Below are 6,498 nucleotides of genomic sequence, written 5' to 3'. Positions count from 1 at the left end.
CATTATTTAGTATTGAGGAAAAGTAATTCAAATGTTTGGACTGTAAATTTGAAAGAATATATTCTGTCCCATTGTAGGAAATATATATATTTTTCTGTTTCTGCTTTAAAACTGACTTTTACATACACCATGCGAATATTCAAGAATGTTCAAGAAGGAAAAGGATATGATTATGAGTAGATCTTGTGCTGATATAACTGGGTGATATTTTTCAAATTCTGTATTTATTTTGATGCTTATAATTTTAAAACACTTTTCCCTATTTTCTTAATATGACACCCCCCACGCACACATATGTACACAAAATTTATATTTGGAGCCTGGAGAAAATACTACATATTTATTATTATTCTGGTTTGTAGAAATATAGCACCACATAAATATCTGTTTGATAAAAAACCTAAAACTAAACTTTACATTCTTTGATTTGTCCCACTTGCCTTATGTCAGTGTAATTAGAAAGTAGGATTTGCAATTGCAGGTACTTGCATTTTGTTATTTTGGTTGTTTTGCACAATCTTGTTTCTGGTGTACCTTTGCTCTGAGAATTAAGATCATAACTGTGAATGCTGTTTTACACAAAAATTGTAAAAATTTCAATTACATTTTGAATTTGATAGAAGATATTTGATTATTGGTTGTTTTCTCTTAAAAATTAGCAATAATTTATCCTTACTTTTTATTTGTTTGAATTTTAAATTTTAAACAATAAATTAAAAATAATAATTTTATGTAATTCATTCTGGCTTAAAATTTAAGTACTCTGCTCACAAATGTGTCCTTTTAAATAGAAATGGACAGCAAATATATTAAAATGCCAAAACATGGTTTCTGAATTGAATGATCATTGCTTGGATTTGATTGCATGTATTTTTTAGCAGTTAGCTCATATGATACTGTATCTACAGGTGTCATTTTTATTCTAGGTATCCACTTTTGTTGATAGGATATCAATATGATTTTACTTCAATCAGACCGATATGACTGAAAATTAGCTATGTTATGCCTGCATATTCTTTCACCAAAGAGAGTACACAGCTCATATGTGACTAGCAGTTATCTCAGAGAAAAGCATTACTTAGAGTAGCTATATTAATGAAAAAAATTAAATATTTTTAGCATCCATTACCACTCCCAAAACCAAAACTCACATTTATATTCAACTGAAGCACACTTTAAATCACTTGCAAATCAAATAATAACAATGCTTTTTTTAGATTTTATGCACACACACACACACACACACACACACACACACACTTCCTGAAAAGTAATCAGGGTATTTTAGATGCAGTTAAACATATTATCAATTACTTTTTTATTTCTTTCTACAGCAACTAATTTCTAGATATTCCCAATGCCCCATAACTTTCTGCATTAAGCAATGATGCATATTATTTTTGTTTTGAGAATGAATTAACTGAACTTAGTGAAGTTACATGGGTGCAGTTTATGGGAGATTATATTAGCTACGCTTATTACTACTTGGTTTTATATATGCAGAGGATTGAATAATTTTAATAGATTAAAAATATCACCACAATACATGTGTAGTAGTCTCTTATAAAATCCCTGTACAATAATAATATATAAAAACTTTTAGTTTATTATGAGAAACTTTACACATTTACTTAAAATCAACTGTACCATAAAAATTGAAACAATGTCTCAAAACAATGAACCACAATTTGACATTTTCTAATAATATATGTTCTTGTATGTTCTATGTGTTTTTCTTCATTATCTTCTTACATCTGAAGTTCTATTTCTACACTCCCTTCCCTCCACCCTATGTATTTGATCATTTCTCCAAGTCCCTTGGCTGAACCAATCTCTTTTCATGCAGAGGATAAAAAGAGAGGAACTTCAAAGTAGGTTCAGGTAATTAACAGCTGAGGGGAATATAATCTAAACCATAGGCCCTGCTTTGCACCCAGGCTGGCTTTCTGAGCCAGCCGGCAAGGGAGTGCCTATTCCCTATAGCATCTAAATCTGCTTCTTCTGAACAGCTCTGCCAGGCCTCCAGTTATCACATCTGCATTTCAAACACCATGGCTCTGGCATTAATTATTAATTAGCCTACAGTCACCCTAGAGGATTCAAGTTCCAGTCTGCACATACTTACTCATTGACCTCTATCTTAGTTTTTGTTGGGGGTGACTCACTAGAATGCTTAATCATTTCCTTTCTCTTAGACCTTCTGTTCTAGTTTCATAGAGAGGAAACAGTATATTTTCCAAGTAGGAATAATTAAAGAATAACATTCAAATTTGTTTACAGTAAAATATTATGTCAAAAAGTGAGTGGCATAGGAATGAAATGACTTATAGACTAATAAATTTTGCAAAAAATTGTTTAATGTTCAAAAAATTGACTGGCTATCATTTGATCAAATTGCAACATTTATACATGAAAAGAACTTATTTATTCAGTGACAGAAACTGCAGAGCTCATAAAGTGAACTACAGTCTGTTCTTGGGTAACGTAAGTATATATGAGTGAAACTGATTGTAGGTGAAACTGAAGTGAAAATTTTCCAACAAAACTATAAATACATAAATGCTTTTTTAAAAATATGTCTTTCCATCTTTACTTTATTTCAAAATAATGAAAGAAGATTCTTACCTATTCATATTTTGATGTGTCTTAAATTACGCTATTTATGACAAACATTTGTAACTAAATGTGAAATCCATTAATGACAGCAGAACCTTGCAGTTAACTTAGTGAACTGAAAGTTAGTGAGACCTGAGTTTGTATTTCAGCTTGTCACTTACTAAATGATCTTAAATCCTGTATCTCTGAGAGTTTAGCTTTTCTCTGGTAAAATGAGCACTGAACCTTTGAACTGTATCTTGCTCCCTTTCATGGTAGTTCTACATCAGATTTCTCCAGTAGTGGACTCTAGAAGAGGATTTGAAAGTTGAAAGAAGAGATAAGGAACTCGTTCTATCTTATTGCTTCCTGTTCATGTTAGTATCATTCCAGCAATTGTTTTACACTTCAGTGATGACATTTTCTCCAGTATCCAGCAGCATTTCTCCACAATTCCAGAAAGAATCTCACTATGTTGCCCTGGAGGTATTAGTACAAAGCCATATTTCCACAGCAGCCCATCTTGAGTGAACTCAATCTCAGATCCATAACACCTTGTGAAAGCAACTGAACAGTGTCAGTCACCAGAGAGCACTTCCAGGTAGAGGATTTGTTTCCAGTTTTTCAAAGTTTTTCTTTTATGATCTAGGTTATGATAATTCCAAATATTCTCTTTCTTTCTCTAGATGTGCTATATTTTCTTGCAGTTACTCTGCCACTACTTCACTGTTCAAAATTTGCCTTTTCAGTATTCTAGTATTTATTTATCCAATTGACTACATCAAATTATCCTTGCAATCAATAATAAGCATTTTATTGACTTATTGCCCCGGCTATAACCACTAATATAATTCTTCCTTGTCTTATTCTCTGTATTAATTTGAAAGCATTTCTAAGTATCAGCTTAAATATCATTTTGCAGGAGATTTTTATACTTATTTTTAAAAAGAATATTTAAGTGGCTTTATTTTATTTCTGGTTTTATCATGAAGAAAAGCAAATGTTTACCAAATTTTTCTCCACATATTAAAATAATTACATGTATTTTCATCTTTTTTCCATAATTTTATTGAGAAACAAATAGTAATGAGACAGTTTCAAACCAAATTGGCAGGATAGTTTCAATAATTAACACATTGCTGTATTTTCATCTTTATTCTAATATTCTGGATCCTGCATACTAAAACCACATTGCAATACTTACATAAAGTCAATTTGTTCATAAGGTACTATTTTTCTATAATGTAGAAATTCTTTAATACAGAATAGGCTAAATACATGAATATAAATTTATAGAATGAGATTGGTTAGTTGTTTCCATTTTTGTTTATAATAAAGAATATACAACATGACTATATTCTTAAATATTATATAATTCCAGTGCTGCACAGCAGACTTTGAGCACTTTTTATCTTACATGAACATAATCTCATGCCATTGAATAGCAAGTCCTCAGGCACTAGTAATAGTCAATATATTTTATATTTTAATGAATTTTACTTCCTTAGATTCCTGATATAAATGGAATTATACAGTGTTTTCATTTCTGGGATTATCTTGCTTGACATGGTGTTTTCAAGATTCATCTGTAACAGTATTTTCGTTTTATGAAAGCATAATATTGTACTGTATGTATATATATGATAATTTTAATCATTCATCTCTCAGTAGACATTTAATTTGTTTCTATTATTGTTATAGTAGAAACTAGAACTGTGCAACTAGTATAGCAACTAGTACTGCAAGGAACATGGAAGAGTAAATATTTTAAAAATCCTAAATCCAATGTTTCAGGTGAATAACTACAAGTACAATTTCTGGAGCACATGGTAGTTCTATGAATTGTTTATATTTTTTCTTCTTTATTAATACGCATTTATGACATGTAATAAATATATTGATTGTGTTATGTCTTTTTGCTTTGAGGAATCTTCATATTTTTTCTTAGATTTTATAGCATTTAATATTTTGTTTCTTTTTACTTTATTTTAAATTATTTTGAGTGTAAAAGCAAAAGCAAAAACATATAGTAGAAACAAAAATGGAAATGAGGTAAGATGTAACAATACATATATTACAGATTTTCAAAACAAGAATAGCAATTTAACAATGATTGTTATTTATGCATTTATGTCATCAAATCTGTTGCCATATTAGCATGTATAGTTATGCAAGATTGAACATATAATTGAATATTAATGCTTGCTTTCAGTTAAGCTTATTTATTTTTTGTCTTTTGAAATTTTTAAAAATTATTTTGAAGAGAATGTAATAATTGTTAAGACATTATGAATGGTGCACATTTAGAAGACCAATATGAGAGTATTAAACTGTAGTTCTTGTATTACACAGTGCTGTCTTCAATGTAGTTACTTAGGTCCCAGATATAAGCATAAAGAGTTAGTCAAAGTGAAAATTCTAAACATTACCTGCCATTTTGAAACACTGACAAAAATTATTAGTACAATAACCTCAGCAATTCTGTATACCCACTTACATGATTTTTCCCCCTTCCTTCTTTCCTACATTTTCTCCTTTCCCTGATCGTCATTGTTTAATACTTCTGGTCACTTTCTTACCATTTTACTATGTCTATTATATTTTCAGGTTTTATTTATTCTTTCAGGTTCTTACTCTAGGGAGATAATATGATATTCACATATGTGGGGCTGATTTATTTCACTTACAAGTATAGCCTCTATTTGCATGCATTTACCTATAAATACTTTAAGTTTGTCTTTATTGCAGAGTAGTACTCCAAGGAATAAATACACCATACCTTATTTTAACCTGTTCCTCAGGTGATGGGTATTTTGCTTGTTTCCAAGATTTGGCTACAACAAATTGTGCTACTATGAATATGGGTGCACATATATTATTAAAATATGATATTTTCAGTTCTTTTGGAGAAAAATATAAGCAAATTCATCAAAGATAGCAACGTGTAATAAAAAACTTGAGTCTTAATTGATGGCTCTAGCCTTCCAAGGTCAATTAAGACTCAGTTTTTTTATTACACATTGCTGTCTTTGATGAATTTGCTTAGATATTTCCCCAAAAGAACTGAAAATGTCATGCCATAGTGATACATGTGCACCTATGTTTAAGATACAGGACATATGAGAAATTCTACTGTAATGTCATGTAACTCAGTAGTGTCCCAAATTTTCTGATCAAGAAGATTATGGGGCCAAAGAGGAAAGGGGTCGATGATGTAGAGTGTTCCTAAGGAAAGTCACATGGAGAGAAAACTTTCTCTCAGGCTTTCACAGAGAGCACATTGGCCAAGCAATGGTCCTGACTCATCCGCATGGCTGACACTGACAAAGGTTCTACAATCTGAAATACAAGATATCAGGATAAATCCTGAGCAGATTTCACTGACCTTATCAGACCCAAAAGCTACAACTCTTGTTGCATAGGTCCTGCTTTACCTCGATCTTAACCATCCAATAGAAAAGTATAAAAATAAAATATAAGAAGTAAAGACATGCTGTTATGTTGAGCTGTAGGGGACACAGGTCAACAATTTCTGACATTGCCAGTCAAGCGGAAGACCCAATACTATTATGGGCTACTGGACTTTTTAAGAATATTTTGCTAAATTTACACACCTATAATATTCAAATAACAGAACTTAACAAAAAAAGGTGATACAGATGAATGTCCATTTTTTTTCTTCTCAAAGTTTTATTGGTAAACATATAGAAATGAGACAGTTTCAAATCAAATCGGAAGTACAGTTTCAACAAATAATACACTGCATATATTATTAGTGGTTAATTGCTGTACAAGATGCAGACTTGTGATCCTACTTACAAACACCATTAGAAAAAAATCATTCTATTCATTAAGAGAATGCAACTATATATCTATCCCAAGCACTTTGAATACACAGATACA

Source organism: Octodon degus, unplaced genomic scaffold (assembly GCF_000260255.1).
Source record: "Octodon degus isolate 3935 unplaced genomic scaffold, OctDeg1.0 scaffold00103, whole genome shotgun sequence".
NCBI lineage: Eukaryota > Metazoa > Chordata > Mammalia > Rodentia > Octodontidae > Octodon > Octodon degus.
Note: the sequence above shows the minus strand (reverse complement) of the source record.